General features: G+C 34.1%; 1 non-coding gene across 1 annotated transcript; it reads left to right on the top strand.

The window, feature by feature from the left end:
• Positions 1–1,769: 1,769 nt before the first annotated feature.
• Positions 1,770–1,875, top strand: LOC121216739 (small nucleolar RNA R71). The gene has a single exon (XR_005912910.1). It is a non-coding gene; the product is annotated as a small nucleolar RNA R71 (small nucleolar RNA).
• The last annotated feature ends 18,264 nt before the right edge of the window (positions 1,876–20,139 follow it).

Below are 20,139 nucleotides of genomic sequence, written 5' to 3'. Positions count from 1 at the left end.
ATTCGACAATTGTTTAAGTTCTAGTTTGGGAGGTTCTTCAATAGAGGGTTTTTGCTTAAGTTAATCTTTTAAATTAATTCCCTCATATTCTGCTAGGTTTGGGGAGGTTTCATTGGAGTTTAGTTCGGTTCCTACCTCAGAATCATCATCTACCCCCTCTCATTGGGCGAGACACAGTTCTATCGTGTCCTTGTGTACGATTTCCTGAAAAGAATCTTGAGTAGCATGATCAATAGAGTCGATAAAATAACATGAGTCATCTTGTTCCTAGAAAATCACATGGCATCATAAATTTTAAAAATAATATCTTCGTCACCTACTCTAAGTACCAATTTACCATCACCCAAATCAATTACAGCCCTAGTAGTAGCTAAAAATGGCCGACCTAAGATTAAGGGCACCTCAACATATTCATCTATGTCAAGCACAACGAAATCTACAGGGAATATAAATTTATCTACTTTTACAAGTATGTCCTCTATAATTCTCCTAGGATATTTAACAGATCTATCAGCTAATTGAATACTCATCCTAGTGGGTTTTGGTTCCCCAAGACCAAGTTGTTTAAACATTTTATATGGCATCAAATTAATGTTGACGTCTAAATCAGCTAGTACTTTATCAATATTCAAACTACCAATTAAGCAGGGAATAGTAAAACTTCCTGGATCTTTTAGTTTGGTTGGCAGTTTATTTTGGAGTATGGCTGAGCACTCCTCATTAAGTTCCACTGTAGATAAGTCTTCAAACTTCCTTTTGTTTGTTAGAAGCTCTTTAAAATTTTTTGCATATGTAGGCATCTGCGATATAACTTCAACAAAAGGTAAGTTAATATGTTGTTGTTTAAAAAGTTCAAGAAATTTATAGAATTGTGCATCCATGTGGTTTTTCTTCAACTTTGCTGGGTATGGGATTGGTGGTTTATATTCTTTTGGCATTAGATTGTCATTTTTTTAGGGTTTGACCTTCTTTCTGTCAGCTTCTTGTGGTGGCTTCTTTTTAGATTCAGCTAGCACTTTCCCACTCCTTAGTGTAACTGCTTTCAGGTGCTCTTTTGGGTTAGGTTCAGTGTTACTAGGTAGACTTTCTGGTGGTCTTTAGAAATTAGTCTGATGAGCCGTCCTATCTGAGTTTCAAGCCCTTGAATCAATGCTTGTTGATTTTTAAGTGTTGTCTCGGTATTCTAAAAATGAGTTTCTAACACCGAGATGAATTTTTTTAGCATCTCATCAAGGTTCGGCTTTTTCTCTTGTTGGTAGGGTAGTTGTTGGAAGCCTGGAGGTGGTGGTCTTTGATTCCCTTGGCCTCCTCATGAGAAATTTGGGTGGTTCCTCCATTCTGTATTGTAAGTATTACTACAAGGATTATTTTGAGATCGATGATTATTACCCATGTAATTTAACTACTCGTTCTCTATATTGTGGCCATAGAGTGGGTATTCTGAATTGCTTGATCCACCTCCACTTGCTTCACACTGTATTACTGGGTGAACTTGTGAAGAACTAAAAAAACCATCAATTTTTTTATTCAAGAGTTCTACCTGATTAGAGAGCATGGTGACCGAATCGAAGTTATAAATGCCGACTACTTTTGTTGGCTTTATCCTCATGAATTGCCACTGATAATTATTTAGTGACATCTCTTCTATAAATTCATAAGCATCTTCAGGTGTTTTATTATTGATAGTCCTACCAGCGGCTGCATCAACCATTTGTCGAGTCGAAGGATTCAAGCCATTATGAAACGTTTGAACCAGTAGCCAGAGTGGTAACCCATGGTGAGGGCATCTTCTCAAGCGGTCCTTGTATCTCTCCCATGCATCGTAGAGTGTTTCTAAATCCTTCTGCACAAAAAAAGAGATATCATTATGTAATTTAGCCATTTTAGCCGACAGAAAACATTTTAATAAAAACTTTTCAGTCATTTGTTCCCAAGTAGTGATTGACCCTCGTGGTAACGAATTCAACCACTGTTTAGCTTTGTTTCTCAATGAAAAAGGGAATAATCGAAGGCAAATGGCGTCATCAGAAACGCCATTAATTTTAAATGTATTACATAGTTCCAAAAAGTTTTCCAAGTGAGTGTTGGGATCTTCGTCCTGCAAACCATCAAATTAAAAAAATTGTTGTATCATTTGAATTGTGTTAGGTTTCAGTTCAAAAGTATTTGCAGCTACAGCAGGTCTAACTATGCTCGATTCAGTTTCTGTTAAAGAAGGTTTAGCATAATCATACATAGTGCGCAGAGCAGGATTCTGTTTAGCAGCAATCGCAGGAGGTAGCGGATTTTCCTAGTTTTCAGCCATCTCTTCGGTTGTGGTTGAAGTATCGTCCTCTTGCTCTTCCTCTGTGTATCGTAAGCTTTTCCTTATTTCTCTTCAGTTTCTATGAACTGTGTGATCGATCTCACTATTAAACAGTAATGGTCCCGACGGGTTTCTTCTAGTCATACACTATAAAAACTTGCCAGGAACAAATAAAAGAAAAATTAGAAAAGAAAATAAAAATTTAAATTGCAAATAAAGTAGAATGGCTAAAGTAATAAAAATTGAGTGTTCCTAATATCCTAGTTCCCTGACAACAGCGCCAAAAACTTGATACGTGACATTCGCGACAGGTCTTAAAAATTTATAATTAAGCGTTCTTGAAACTGACTATTATCACGATGAAGGCAAGTGTACATATCGAACAGTAGTATAACTTTAACAATACCGGATTGTCGAATCCAAATGAACCAAGAGTACTAATAATTATTTTCTTTTTATTATCTAGCCAAAAAATTAAGGGATTTTTTATTTAAATTAATTAACTAAACTAAGAGTGCATAGAGAGAAATTGGGGAAAAGCTTTTGGGAAAATTTGATTGATTAAGACAATACCCAAGGAAAATTCCACCTAGACTTCACTTGTTATTTGACTCTGAATCAGATGATTTATTCATTTGACTTGATCCGTAGAAATCCCTAAGTTATATTATTATCTCTCTCGAGACTAATAATGTCTAACCCTAGGTTGATTAATTGAAATCTCTTGCTAATTAACACCTAGTGTTGCATTAACTCTATCTATGGATCCCCTTATTAGGTTTCACCCTAATCCAGAAAAATCTTATCACCCTATCTCTAGGCATGCAATCAATTCTACTTAATTACGACAAATTTACTCTAAGACAGGGTCTATTCCTCCTCTGAATAAGAGCATTAACTTTAATCAATATCCTGGAATATTAAAACAAGAATTAAGAACGCATAATTAAGAACAAGTTAAATATTTATCATGCAATTCAGATAATAATAACAAGATTCGTCTTAGGTTTCATTCCCATTAGGTATTTAGGGGTTTAGTTCATAATTATAGAAGAAAGCATATCAGAAGAATAATGAATACAAAACATAAAGAAAACCCAAAACCCTGAATGGAAATTGAAGGGAGATCTTCTGTCTTGATGATGAATCCGACTTCTGAGATGGACCAATCGGCTTCCCTTGAGTAATTCCTTGCCTCCTACTCTGCGTCTCCCATTCTAAGTACCTCCTCCGGTGTTTAAATAGGCTTTAGAATGCCTAAGAGCCCTCAAAAGTGGCCTTTTCCGAATAGGACTATGCTTGGGTTCAGCAGGGACACGCTCGTGTGCGATTACTCCAGCCCGTGGTCAAGGTTGTTGAATAGGCACGGGCGTGTAGTCTACCTGTGTAAGTCGTGCTTCGATCCTGCCAAATGGACATGCCCGTGTGACACGACCATGTGAGGAAGTCCAGGCTGTGTTGATTTCCCATGTGGGTCCATTTTCTCTATTTTCGGCCCGTTTCTCGCTCTTTGTACTCTCCTATGCTCACCTTAGTATAAAACATGAAATTAAAGGATTAGGAGCATCGAATTCACCAAATCTAAGGAGAAACCATCCATAAATGTGCTAAGCATGGGATAAAGATATGTATAAATTACGGTTTATCACTAGGAATAAGATGAAATTGATTGACTTCAGTTTCGTGTTATTTATTCTAAAGAGGAAGCTCCTAGACAAATTCATATTTTGCGTAATAGTCAATATGAGCTTTATAAGGAGTATGTGGATGAATATGCAAAAGCTAATGTTGGTACATCAATAGAAAATGATTTGCAAGAAAGTGGTGTCAGTAATGCTAAAATGGTGTCAGTAATGCTTCTACCACTAGAAAAATAGGTAAGGGAAAAGTTATGACTGGGAGGTCCAAGTTTGAGAGATATATTAGGATTGTTGACACAGTTGATAATGTTAAGTCTAAACTAGTTAAGTCTGAACTAGATATATACTTGGAAGAAATGTTCATTTGTAAGGAAAATTGTGGTGATTTTGATGCCTTAGAATGGTGGAAGGTTAATAACTTAAGTTTTGACTTTTATAAAAAATGGCTTGTGAAGTCTTGTCTATTCCTATTACCACAGTGGCTTCAAAATCTTCTTTTAGTGCTGGTGATAGAGTGATTGATGCATACCATTCATCTTTAGAAACTGATACAGTGCAAACGTTACTTTGTGGTTCCGATTGGTATCAGAACTTTTATGGGTTGAAAAAGAAAGCCAAAGTGAGCAATTTTCAAGTATTTGTTCTATTTATTTACTATTTGAAATATTATTTAATTTGGTCATCTAATTTTAATTTTTTATGCAAAGAAAAGTAAAAATTAAAGAGATTTCTTTACTTTAAAATTAGAATTTTGAAGAATTTCAAAGGTACTTAATTTTTGAGGTGTGTACATTTTGGGGTGGTGTTTATGAGAAGTTAGTAAGCATTTTAACTTGTTTGGTGTCTGTCCAATAGTTTTGTATGAATTTGTTTTTAACTTTTCTGATATGATTATCTTTGTAAGACAATTTTACATTTTAATTACTTGTACCTTCGATAACCTTATTTTCTTTAATAAATAATAATTATGGATCAAACAAAAGGTTTTTATGTTGTTGCAATATTGAATTTTATGGGTGAAACTCATGAATTTTTTGATTTGGTGTTTTTCGAATATTGTATCATTGGATTCATTACAAGGGAATGTGATATTTATGTTGTCACTTTTCTAGTTGGTGTTTACTTGTAACACCCCAATATTGGCCCAGAAGTTTTGGCCGAATTTCGGAGGTCACATTGATCACCGAAATGATCGTAGAAAATTTTAGTTTAACAAACTAAAAAATATTGCAGTATTTAAGTTATGTAAAATTCTCAGTTATAAAATCCTAATATTTCAAAAGAAAATACAGTCCAAATGAAACTTACGTGCGTAAAACACAAAATTCCGTACCACAGTTTTTAAAATAGTTCTTACAATTCAAGGTGTTTAAGTATAAACTCAGAAATTATTAAAATACTATTAAAGCTATTTTTAACCGTGACTGTCTGAGACCTCTACATACCGAGTCCAGCATCAGAATTCAAAAATGTACCTGCAAGGTGAAACACTATGAGGTGAGCTACACGCGCTTAGTGTGAGTTCAAAATGTAACTAACAACGGAACTACATGTCAGAAACCAAATAGTAGCTCGATAATGAATAGTACTTACAGAGATACACAGAAACAAAAAGCAAACTCGAAACCAGCATACCAAACAACCGTAACAGTCAAAGCACACAAAATCACAGACAAAATACTCAACAGATAAACCCGTCAACGAGACGATACAATAATCCTTGTCATCACAATCCAAAATGTCACTACGCTAACACCTCAATGCATGCAGAATCAATCATAAATGTTATGAAAAATAGACAAATAACAGACAATTAGCTCACACCCAGATGCATATGAATGCAGTTAAGTATTAAAAACCCACCCATCTAGCCAAAACACCTCTTCGTCCCTCAATCACACCTCAAAAGAGCTATTTAAGCTCATCCAGCCAAACACACCACATAGGACCTCGAAAGACCCATCCAACCCTATACACTATGTATGTGACTAAGCCACCCAGATGATAATACACAGCAAGGCTGGTGTATATGCAATACAGTGCATTGCAGTAAACCACTGTACAAACATGTTGCAGTTTAAATTGCTAGATTAGATAATAATACGCAGCAAAGCTGACATACAAGTGGTACAGTGCGGTAAACAATTGTACCGATAAGTTGCAGTTAAACTGCCAGATCAGATTAGAATCAATCTTCATTTTCTTCACAACCAACCGAAAAATTACTTTATGCAAGTGCATGTATGCTTACAACCTCACAAAAACAATGAACACATTGACAGACAGTCAGACAGAAATAGGTATGCACACACCCAGCTAATTGAGTTCAGAATCAGATATCTAGCACAACAGTCACAAATAACACATAAGCCAAAACCCAGATTAGAGTTTTAACTACCCTCGCTAAAGCTTAGTCAAGGGTTGGAACACACTGACACATTTTCAGATCAAAAACATATACAGAACTAAAATTGGTAGCTTAGGGCCACAAGGCTATGTGCTCTGGCAGTGTGGGGGTCAACACGTTCGTGTGGGAGGAGGCACAAGCCCATGTGAGCTAGGGACACAGCCGTATGAATAGGCCATGTAACTCTTTGTTTATTTGTGCTAAAATAAAGTATAGGGAAGAAACAACAATGCGAGGGTCTCACACGCCCGTGTTTCTACTAGACATGGCTGTGTGTCCAAAACACACACCCGTGTAGGATCCATAAATCCCCAAATTAGCCACACAACCGTGTGGTAAAAAATCAATAAAAATCTAATTCCCAAACACACACACCCATATGCCCAAGGGACATGGCCGTGTGACTAATTTTCCAAAATCAGCCACACAATGGTGTTGCCAAGCTGTGTGGCACCAAAATTAGCCCAGAAACCCTAAATCCTAATTGCACACGACCGTGTGAACTGCCCGTGTGGGGGTACACGCTCATGTGGTCACGAAACCACACCAAAATTGACTAAAAGTCTCATTTTTCGATCACTAAAACAACCCCTAATCAAAGTATTTTAGAACCTATCCATAACACACCCTCTTTCAGATAATTGCAAACAACACGAACCTCAAATGCTCAATTAAAAGGACACACCCAAAGAGGTCGACAAGTTTTCATAGCAAACTGGTACCAAATTACATTGAATTAAATTAAAAAAATAAATCATAAAAGAAAATGAAAAGTTTCGAACCCCATACCTGATTCGTAATCGAGACGCTTAGAAACCAATCAACACACGTTGACGACCTCGATACGAACCTGACGCTTTTCAAAAGCAAAAACAAAACCGTTCTCTTCTTTTTCTTTTCAAAAGACATAAAAAAGGCTAAAAATGAAAAAAAAAAGAGAAAGAAAGAAGAAAGAAAAGAGAGAAAAAAAATGATGGAGAATGTGCCGAAAGAAAATAAAATAAAAATAAAAATAAAAATAAAATAAACATTAAGAAAAATAAATAATTATATATTTTTTACTTAAAAAAATCTAATAATTACAAAATAAAAATACCTCTCCAAAACGCACACACGAGGAATCAAACCCAGAACCCAAAGGTACACTAACACTAAACTAACCACCAGACTAACATGCCTATTCTGAAATTAAAGCGTGGACACTATCCCAAATGCACGACCTACTCACTGACACTATCTCAAACTTTTAACCCCAAAAATCGGGTGTTACATTACTGCAGCATTTTTGGTGTTATCTTTTTGAATTGCTTCTCTTGTAATATGTTTTGTTTTGAATCGATCAAACTACTTGTTTACAACTTAGTTTTTTATGATATTACAAATGCCTCCTTCAACTTTAGAACTCTACAATTCTCATGTTGAAATGTAAGTTTTATTTAGTTGGTTTTGTTTTATTTAATTTTATTTATTGTTTGTGTAGTTAACATTCGCTAACATATAAACGAACATGTTCGTGAACGTTAAACGAACATGTTCACGAACACTAAATGAATCGAGCCTGAACACACCAAATAATAAATGAACTGAGTTTGAACATGATATTAAAAATTTAAATAAACACGAACCGAACATGAACAAATTAAAAAATAAACAAATGAACACGAACACAACCTTGTTCGTTTGATCTTGATTCATTTACACTCCTAAGAAAAAAAGAAGGCTTGCTCGTTTAGTTGTCTCTTGACTTACAGAATCCGCTTGTTTCTAAGTCACAGATTGATAATTTCTTATAGCGGGTGGAGTATGAAAATATGCCGCTTATTTGTTTTAAGTGTGGCATCTATGATCATCTACAAGATGCTTATGCAAAAGAGGTTATGTTGGATAATGTTCAACAGAAGCCAGTACCATCTACTAACTTGAAACAACTCGTTTTTAGTGAAACCGAAATAGTAGTTTTGGGACAATAACTCGAAAGAGTAAATTATTATTTTATTTTTATTTTAATGTCTATGTGATGCTAATAAGTTGTATTAAAATTTCGTTAAGAAATTTTGACGTTTGCATGCTTAATTAAGTAAAAAGGACTAAATTGTAAAAGGTGCTAAAGTGGAGTTCTATTTGTTAAAAGGACTAAATAACTATGAAACTTTAAAGTGAGAGGGCTTAGATGTTAATTAGACCATTTAAAGAGTTAGTGGACTTTTATGGGCACAAATTAAGTGATTTTTAAGTTAAAATGTAAGGTTAATAAAGTAATTTAATTAATAAGCTAAAGAAAAATAAGTAAAAACAAATGTATCATCTTCTTTAATTGATTTTCCCCTAAATTTTGATGAAGGAGAAGCCATGGCTGGGGTTTGAAGCTTCAGTCAGTTATATAGCTTGCATGTAAGTGTTTTTGATCCATTTTTAAATGATTTCCATGTTTTTGAAGTCGTTGCAGCTTAACCTTACTAACCCAAAGATAAATTTGCAAAACTGTTAAATATTTAAAGTTGTGTCATGAATACTCTTGTGTTATTTTTTTATGTTTAATGGTAGATTATGAGTCCTTGTTGATAAATACACAAGTTTTGTAAAGTGATTTTTGATGAAAATAACATTTAGGGACTTGTTTGTAACATTTGTAATAGTTTAAGTTAAATTCATGAAATGATGGTTTGTATGAGTTGATATCGGCCTCTAATGAAATCAGCTAGCTTTAATGAGGGATGAAAATGTTTAAATTTCAAGTTATGAGCTTAAGGACTAGAATGTGAAAAGTTAAACTGTTAGGGGTAAATAGTAATTTTGCAAAAATATGAAATGTGAACTAAATTGAATGCTAAGGTTATAAAATGAATTAAAATTTTCTATTTAGATCAAGATAGACCAAGAACAGATTTAGATCAAGGAAAAGCTAAAGTCTCAGATTAGTCGGTTCCGTTTCTACGCTCTAATTGTCGAGGTAAGTTCGTATGAATAAATATCATTTTAATGTTATTTTTAATTACATTCTATTATTTTAGTTGTCATATAATTGAATGATGACTATCCAACAATGCCATGATGGTTATCGAGTCCTGGTTGAACCTTAGGAATTCGTAGGATACAAATGACATGTCATTAGGGATTTCATGTTTCGGGTGTTTGTCTTGAATGTCCTACTGATGGCTAAGGTCCCGCATTTATGAAAGGGAAAGGAAAGGAAAGGAAATGATTGGTAAGTGTTCAAAATGAACTATGTCATGTATATATGAAAATGATTGAAATGGTAAGTTTCCAAATAGAAGTATACTTATATTTATGAAAATGTGAATGACTCAAATGATGTATATTTCCATGGAAATGAATTACCATATGCTATATTCAATTGAATTATGTATAAATGCACTAACTTGTGTATTGATGATGGTGCTTAGGCTTGTGCTAAGCTTGTGGTTGGATTACATTATGCTTATACTTATGTTATTTAGATGAAATGGTAAGTTATGTTTCATGTTTTACGAACTTACTAAGCATTGTGTGCTTACGTAGTTTTCTTTCCTATGTTTTATAGATAATTAGAAGCTCGTTTGGTTTGGAAGCTCGTCGGGGATCTATCACACTATCCAACATATATATCAGTAGTTTTTAATGTTTTGGCCAAGGTTATAATGGCATTTATAGTTGGACTTGTGTTGGTATCTATTTAAATGTTAGTTGATGATTTTAGCATGTATAAGTTGTTTTGGTACCATTTGATGTTGGTTGGATTGTGTCATGTTGGTACTTTTAGTGCCCTATTAGTGTCTATTAATGTGGTTATATATTGATGCATGTTTGAATAACCAAAATGGTATGTGTTGATTTGGTTGCAATATAACCAAGTTTTGGTATGTTTGAGATGGTATTGAGTTAAACATGATTGATGAATGAGAAGTGGTATATATGCATGTATAGGTAAGTTTGAATGTTTGCATTTGGGGTGCCTTGTATGGCATATTGGTAGAATGATATTGAACTATTGAATTGGTTATTTCATGTAGGTTTTTGTCATGTTTTGATGCCTTGTTTATGTGCACCAAAGGCGTTTAGGTGGTTGCAAGTTTTGGTGTTGAACATGGCTTGAATTTGGGCAAATTCATGTCCACATAGCCTGGCGACACGATTGTGTATCCACTGTAGGTTTTAGTGTACATAAGTTAGGCAGTTACATGGCCTGACACATAGGTGTGTGGGGCTATTTCGAGAGTTACATGGCCTAGCACACGGACGTGTGACTTGGCTGTGTAACACTACTCAGTTACTCCGGTGAGGACATGGGCTGGGACACGGCCGTGTGTCCGTATTTTGATTGTTAGATGGCTTGAGACACGGGCATGTGTCTTAGCTGTGTGAGGCACACGGCCTGACCATATGGCTGTGTGATCCCTGCAGTCAATTTTTTCCAACTTTTTTCTTATACTTTCTGATTGTTTCTAATTTGGTCCTGAAATGTTTCTAAGGTATTTGTAGGGCCTTGATAGCTCGATTAAGGGACGTTAAGTATGTGATTGAATGTATTTAGATTTTAATTTGCATTGATGTATGAAATGAATGTATTAATGTTTCATTTGTATGGTAATGCTCCATAACCCTATTTCGACGATGAATACGGGTTAGGGATGTTACATAACTCATTTGAAAAAGAGTGGTTTGGTGAACAAAATGTTGTCAAACAGTAGCAACAGAACTTGACCAAGTTAGGAATTCAAATAAAGATAGCAATAGATTTATCTCCTGATTCTTTGGGCATTAATTTAGCAGATGAAAAGTTGGAAGAAATGAGACATGATCCTTCGGGTTTTAGGGTTAACCAAGAGAATAATTTAACAGGCCTAAAGGTAGTAAGGGTAATACGACCCAACATGGGACTGGGTATATGAATCACGAGGTGATGGTCGGTGATTTTAAATGATGGGACTTAAGTGGAATGGGTTGGGAATGATCAAGTGCAACGGGCAAGTAAGACTAATAAATGAGTTTTGTCCTTTGGTTCCCAAAAGGGACATAATTTTAGTTAGAAATCTTGGTATTGCATGCATGATTGAGATTAATTTGGATCCTACCAATAATACTGTTGTACATATTGATGAAAAATCAGACCCAAATGTTGGATCTGGTTTTTCAAGTAATTGTGTGTTTAACCTAATTACAATGGCCTTTGTATAGGCTCAAGTTGGAATATTAAGGTGCCTAAATTATCCTTGAAGTCCTTACAGTTTGATTAGGATAAATATACCTAATTTCTCTCCAAAATGTAATTAAAACATTCATGAATTTTTGGGCTGCGCAGGGGGTATGTCGTGATGCCGAAAGGCTGTGCCACGACATTGAAGGTAATTTCACTCCAAAACTTGTTTTTAGCTTCTGTCTTCAATGTTGAGACATCAATATCTTGGTGTCGCGACATAGGCATCATTTTTGGACCTTATAAGCATCTTTAGCTCCCGACTTGACCTACAAGACTATGTAACCTTATTTAGATATATAAAATGTAATAAAAACTACTAGAAAGCATAAATTACTACTTTAAGTATGAAAACCTAAATATATACTAAGATGCTTTGATTTAACTATCAAACAAGCTAAATTTATGTGTAAAAAGAATGAAAATAATAGTGTATTTCATGGCAGATCACACCCTCACACTTAACTTATTGCTTATCCTCAAGCAGCCAAAACACATATATTAAAAAATGAGAAAATAAAAAAAGTAACACGAAAATGACTTAATTTCTTTCTTTAAACAAGCTAGAGTTAGTGAAGATGAATGTATAACCTTACACCTAGACTCTCCCGCACACTTAAAGTTTTGCTTGTCCTCAAGCAAACCAAGTCTAGATACATAGCATGCAATAAGAAAATGTCCCTTGGATTTTATTACTACTAAGAACATGATTGTCAAAAATTAAAGGTATAATAATTCTTATCGCACATGTAACTTAATCTTGATAGTTCGATGTCTTGAAAAGTTTTAAAGTAAATCAGTATTAGTTTACAGAGTAACATTACTAACAAATTAGAAATAATTCTCATGACCAAATGTTTAACAATATCACCATTAACATAAATCAAATAGATATGTAGTAGACACAGTCATGTGAATAAAAAACATTCATTAAGTAAAATTGTTAGCAAAGAGAACGATTAAGTCACATTGGCCTTCTAGGCTTATAACTTTCTGAGGTTTAGGATGGTATGAGTTCAAAGAAAAAACATGGCTCAAAATGGTTCAAACACTAGAAATAGTTAGGCACATGACATTGTTCCCTCTCTTCCCCCTTAATGACCCATCTAAGCTCACTCCCTTTTGTCTCCCTCTCTCACCTACCTTATATCTCCATGTAGGAAGATACAATATAATATTAGCAACTATGGTCGGCTTAACGAGTTTTGGTGCACTGATGACTGAGTTTTCTTACTTTTTGACTCTTTGTTTTGTCGCTTTGACTTTTTACTTATTTTTTAATCACAGTGCTTTTGTTTCTATTCTATACTTTTTCTTCTCATTTTTGCTTTTAACTTTTCTAGATTCTTCTTTGTCGCACATTTTTGTCTGTCCTATAATCACTGTATCACATTGTTTCTTTTTTTTTCACTCTTCATTTTTTTTAAACCACTGTGATGTATTTACATAAACCCTCAATATCTATGGTTTGACGTCTATTTCTAATGTATTAAAGGACCAAGGATAGGGAAGAGTTCAAGTTTTCAATTTATGTGTGGTACTTGGGTTTCAATTTTTGTAGGTTCATGAAAAAGGAGTTATCAGGCTCAAATAAGGAGACTAAGGATTCATAGTATTAAGGTATAGTCATTTGAGAACTAGCTATTCAAACAATGCCTTAGGTCATCCCTAAGCATCCCACCATACACAATTTCTTTCATGCTTCGAATTAAACCGAATGAATAATAATCAATTCAAGCATTCATGTCTCTACGACTATCTATAAAACTTATATCTCATATGGCATCATCAAGCATTCTTACTTAGGTACTTCTAATCTATTATGCAATTTAACTAGGCAACCTAATCAATTTCCCTTAAAAATAATCAATTTATCTTATATCAATAAAAAATTTCATGCTTGACAATAATCATTTAATATACTCCAAGCACCATGTGACAAAAACAATAATAATTTTTTTTAAAATAAATAATCAATTAAATCAAAGTAAACACACAAACAAAAGCACACAAAAAATTAATCCTAGGTACTTCCCCCCACACTTTAGAACATATATTGCCCTTAACAAAAAATAATTAAAGTGCAAACAAGAAAACTTTCCTGAGTTGGTTGAATCCTTGTGGTTATGATAATCTCGGGTTTTGTGTGCTCCAAGTGGATGAAAAAGTACCTAAAAAAAATACCACGACAAAAAAATATGAAATCTAATGTAATAAAAAAGAAATAAAAAATAAAAATAAGAGGAAAAATAATAAGTGTCGATAATGGATAACAGAATGTAACACCTCTAACCTATATCCGTCGCCAGATTAGGTTACAGAGCATTACCGTAAAAACTTAACTTTAAAACATACATCAACAATATCATAGCATAAGTAATTCATTTACATGCATATTTTCCCTTAATCGAGACTTCTAAGCCCTTAACTTACATGTATATTTTCTCGTGTGTTAGGTTGTGTAGCTACCTTACTTGCAAACCATGAAACATACCAAAACATGTATAAAGTGACCAATTCAATAAACCATAAATCCATCCAACCAATATGCCAACAGGGCATCTCAAATGCATTCATCCAATTCTTACCTAATTATGGAAACATTACCACATTTCATACATGCATATCAAGTCTAATACTATTTTAAATCTTACCCTATCTTGAACACATTAAAACTATCCCATCACAGAACATATTGACCATTGAAACATGTATTAAAACTTAGTCATATTGAGATACGATCAGGGCATCAAAAATACCAAAATTACATCAACCAAAATAACATATACATGCCAAACTATCAACCAACATTCAAACATCAGTCCACCTATACATGCCATTATAACCTTGGCTAAAGCATAAAAAACTACCAATATAATAGATAGTAGATCTCTGACAAGCTTCCAAACTGATTGAGCTTTCGATTATCTATAAAACATAGGAAAGAAAACTATGTAAGCATATAATGCTTAGAAAGTTTGTAAAGCATGAACACAACTTACCATTTCAATGCATAACCTTAAAATTAAACATGATATAATCCAACCATAAGCTTGGCACAAGCCTAAGCATCACCAACAACACATGTTAGTGCATCAACTCATAATTCACTTGAATTAACATAAGGTAAGTCATTATACATGAACAACATCATTTAAAATCATCAATTTCATGAACATGGATATACTTTCATTGAACATTTCCTTTCCAATCCTTTTCATATATTCATGACATAAGCCATTTGAACACTTACCATTATGCCTGATAAACCATTTAGAATAACATCGGATATGCGGGGAAACTCACACAAAGTGTGCTAAACATATAACCTTTCCTTTCCCTTTCCTTTACATTGTTGCTTAGACTAGCCATGAAATGGGTCTACTCACACAAGCTGTAGGTCAGAATGTAAACTACACGATGCTGCTCATACAAGCTGTAGAGTATCCACAACAAATACAGGATCTCAGCCATCGGTAGGACATTCAAGACCAGCACCCGAAACATGGTAACCCTAATGACATATCATTTGTATCCTATGTATTCCTAATGTAATAGCTCGATTTAGACCCTAATCAGAACGGTGGTTTCGAAACCACGAATTTGAGTCAGAAAAATATTTAAATTTTTTTGTGTTTATTTTGTGTGAATTTATATCTATGAAATTTTCAAGATTTAATTTTGTCGTTTAAGTGTTCGATTAAATAAAAGGACTTAATCGTGTAAATTCAAAGTTTGATGGTTTTAAGTATAAGGGTCAAATTGATGTTGGCTTATTGAATGAGAGAATTTAAGTTGTAAATAGGCCATTATTAAAATGGCTGGACGGTAGTGGACAATTATAAGTGAATATATAATGTTTTAAACTAAGGTTAAAAAAAAGTAAAATAATGTTAAGTTATTATATATTATATAACATAAAAAAAAATTAAGTTATGTTCATATATTATCATCCACCGAAACCATAAATAAGAAAGAAAAATAAAAAGAACTAGGGTTCGGCCATCTTGCAAGCTAAATTCAAGGTTCGTTCTCTATCGGTTTTTGATAATTTCTACGTTTTCAATACTGTTGCTTCGAGTACTTCAAAACCCAAGCTTTAATTTTTAATTTTGATGAATATTTTGAGTTGTTCCATTGTTGATAGCTTGTGATTATTGTTGTTTGATGATGAAAAATGAAAGATATGTTTTAGATTAACATATTTTGTATTGGAGTTTTTGATGATTTTGAGTAATTAGGACTTAATTGCAAAAATAATAATTTAAGGGACTAAAGTGTGAAATTGATAAAATATATGGACTTGTATGAGCATGGGTACCATTCGGCCTAACATGGGTGTTGTGAAATTTTGTATATTTTACGTTTTGTGCAAAAGGGACTAAATTGTAAAAATTATAAATATTAGGGGTAAAATGGTAATTTGCCTATTTATGTGTTTTTGGACTAAATTGAATGAAAATATATTTGAACGAGCTTAATTTGAACATGTTTATATCAAGAACCAAAGAAATCAAATTTGGACCAAGGAAAAACGAAAGTTGTCGACTAGCAACCCCGTCCTGTTTTACGACGTCCGATGTAAGTTTATAAGAAAATAAACGAGTTTAATTATAGTTAAATGCGAGAGATACTTGCTGTTATGAAATATATGAATTTATAATTGTTAAAGCCGAATGTGAAAAGGATGGATTACTACATTTCCGAATTCGTCTCGACCGAGTTATGACGTCTAAAAGCCCCGTATGAACCTTAGGAATAGTTAGGATACATATGTCATGACATAAGATTCTGATATCTGTGTTCGAGTAAGACCATGGCATCGATATGTGATTCCGATATGTGTTTACAAGTAAGACCCTGTCTGGGACAATGGCATCAATGTGTGGTTACATGTAAGACCACGTCTGGGACGTTGGCATTGTAAGATATATGTGTGATAATCCGAGTGTCCTACCCAATTCCGAATGGTTCATCGGGCATGGATAAGTTGTGAATAAATATGAAATGTGAGCTTACAGGTCAGGTATGTAATAATCTATTATTTACAGAAACAAGGTAAGTAAGCTAAGTTATTTATGTTACAAGTTGTATATGAACTTATTAGTGAACATGTATGGGTATAATATATAATTTCGGTTTGAAGATGAGTAACTTAAGTTTTATTTAAAAGGTTTTTAACTATATGTATATACATACGTGTAATTGTATATATTCGGCTACATAGGAAATTATGTGTGTTAAATGTCATGTTATGTTTTCTTAAGTTTATTCGAATGTATAAATGTGTGTGTGATTATATTTGACATCTTGGTTTGAAAGTTGAATAATCCTGACTAAATAATTTAGGTGAACATTTGGCCATGATAATAATGGAGCATAGAGTGTACTATTTTACTTCGTTTATAGACTTACGTTTGAGCATGGATAATGATAATATAATTCGGCTAGTTCAATCAATTTGCTTATATTACTAAGTTGTTTATTTGTTTTAAACTTATTAAGCTATGTTAGCTTACTTGTGTATATGATTCTTGGTTTTATAGATTTTGAAGCCAAGCTACAAGCTCGGGGATTGTCAGCCAAGTTCATCACACTATCTACTGTTTTGGTACCTTATTAGCTAAACTTAAATTATGGCATGTATAGGCTGGATTATATTTTGAAAAAAAAATGATGAAAGTTGGTTATGTATAATGCCATGCGAAAATGGCTAAGTTATTATATTAGTATCCGATTATGTTAAGTAAGGCTTTAATTAATCTTGACCATTAAATTGCTTGCTTTGAATGCAAAGTATGTGAGGTGAGCGTCATATGCTTTGAAAGTAGCTTGCGTGTTATGTTAGGCTTGATCTTATAAATCTTTAGTCGAATGTCTAATGAACTCGTTGATTAGTAATTGAAGTTGGATGTTTGGTTTTGCATGTGATTCTTATACAACAGGTTTCGACCAAGAAAGAGTAAAGGTATAATGTATGTTTAGTGTGTTTATTATTATGTGATAGTAAACATTATATGCGGCACTATTTCAATAATGTGTATGGTTCATGGATAATCTAGTTAGCTAATTGATATGTATTTAGAATTTTAATGATAAGTTTAACTTTGGAGTTTGGGTAAATGCGCAAGTTGAAAGCATTTATAATGATTAAGTTATATGTATAAATGTCTAGTTTTGTATTAAGTTTATGTCGAGTGCGTAAACATAATATACATTTGATTTGTTTGATGATATGTATATTCGGTCCCATGGTTATTTTAGAAGTCATTGTGTTATTAAAAATCCTAAAATTTTTGAGTAAATGAGAAAGGAATGTGCTTGATACAAATTCTGAAATTTATTTATGTATTAAGCTATGATATGCGTATATAACACTTAGACTTGCCATATTATTTAAGATTTTGCATGCCTGGTACATGTGTAAAGTGATTATGATTACAAGTGTTTATTAAGTATATACATATGATGGTTATAAGATTTTATTAATTAAACGTAAGTAGGGAGTGGGTATAATGCAATATATGGACTATTAATATTATTATTGTTTCATGTGGATAATAAGACTATTTACATGTACATGAAGTGGAATGTTCTAATTTAAAGAATGTATTAATTTATGAAGTTAATTATAATTAATCTTTGGGACTTACGTTTGTGAATAATTATATATGTATATATTTGTGTTCGTTAGAGATTGTGTTTAATTCGGTAATGCCTTACTACCCTATTTCGGCGACAGATACGGGTTAGGGGTGTTACATTTTATTGGTATCAGAGCTACGGTTTAGTCGGTTCCAGGACTATGTAGTGTATGTGAGATTAACTATACATGCCATAATTATATACTGTGATAGTGTGATGACTTCTGACATTTGAAATGTGTTTTCATATAGAAAATGGATCCTAACAGAGCTATAGCTAATGATGTTGAGAGTGTTGCGTCTGCTCCCGTGCAAGGGACAGCGTAGGATGATTCTCGACCGACTTCGAGTAATCCAGAAAGTGAGGCTAAACAAGCATTCTATCAAATGATGAATGACTGGTTCACTCAATATATCCAGACTAACCCGATTGTATAACAATCTCCACCCCCGTCTAATCCATCTTTCATGCCTGTTGTACCTTTAGTAAGTGATCCATTGTGATTGAGTAGACCACCTGTTGATGAAATCAGAAAACATGGAGCTAAAGAGTTTAAAGCCACTGATGATGATGACACTGAGCGGGCTGAGTTCTGGCTTGATAATACCATCCTTGTGTTTGATGAGTTGTCCTGTACTCCAGATGAATGTTTAAAATGTGCTATATCCTTGCTCCGAGATACAGCATACCACTGGTGGAATACCCTAGTATCAGTAGTTCTGAGAGAGCAGGTGACCTGGGAATTCTTTCAAACTGAGTTCCGTAAGAAATATATCAGTCAGAGATTTAACGACCAGAAGCGTAAAGAATTTCTAGAGCTGAAACAGGGTAGGATAAAAATGACGGAGTATGAGCGAAAATTTGTAAGACTCAGCCGGTATGCCCGAGAGTGTGTTTCTACTAAAGCCATAATGTGTAGAAGATTTGAAGATGGGCTGAATGAAGATATCAAACTGTTGGTTGGCATACTTGAGATAAAAGAGTTTGTGATACTTGTTGAGGGAGCCTGCAAAGCTGAAGAGCTCGGGAAAGAGAAAAGAAAAGCTGACTTTGAAGCTAGAGAGATGCATGCAAAAGAACATCCGATAAGTCATTCCAATCGACATCAAAGAAGTTCCAAGATGATTTTAACAGTTCTAAAGCCACTTCAGGTTACTCTAGACGGGGATCAGAATAGAGCACCAGTGAGCTCGAGAGCTACCTCCGTGGCGAGTGTGGGTAATGTCAGATCAAATCAACCCGAGTGCAAGCATTGTTGGAAACGACATCCTGGTATTTGCAGGTTGCATAATCGGGCCTATTTTAATTGTGGATCGACAGATCATTATATTCGAGACTGCCCAATGTTAGTTGAGGAAAATCCAGTGTAGAATAAGAGATCGGGTAACACTACAACCCGAGGTAGACCACCTAGAAATGCTGGTAATACGAGTGGCAATCAAAGAGGTACTAAATATACGACAATCAGATCTGAGGCTCGCGCACCTGCGAGAGCCTATCCTATACGTGCTCGAGAGGAGGCTTCATCCCCAGATGTTATTACCGGTAAATTTACTCTTTATGATACTAATGTAATTGCATTGATTGATTTTGGTTCTAGTCGTTCTTATGTATGTGAGACATTAGTATTTAGCAAGACTCTGCCTGTTGAGTCTACTGAGTTTGTGATTAGAGTGTCAAACCCCTTAGGCCGGTGTGTTATGGTTGATAAAGTGTGCAAGAATTGTCACTTGATGCTTCGAGCTCTGTACTTTTCAGTTGATTTGATATTGCTGCCATTTGATAAGTTCGATATAATTCTGGGCATGGACTGGCTGACTTTACACGATGCTGTTGAGAACTACAAAAGAAAGACCACTGATCTACGGAGCTAGAATGATGAAGTCATTCGGGTTGAATCTAGTGATTTGTATGGTTTACCAGCAGTGATATCTTCGATGCTAGCTCA

This window comes from Gossypium hirsutum, chromosome A02 (assembly GCF_007990345.1).
Source record: "Gossypium hirsutum isolate 1008001.06 chromosome A02, Gossypium_hirsutum_v2.1, whole genome shotgun sequence".
Taxonomy (NCBI): domain Eukaryota; kingdom Viridiplantae; phylum Streptophyta; class Magnoliopsida; order Malvales; family Malvaceae; genus Gossypium; species Gossypium hirsutum.
This window is presented reverse-complemented; position numbering and strand designations above follow the sequence as displayed.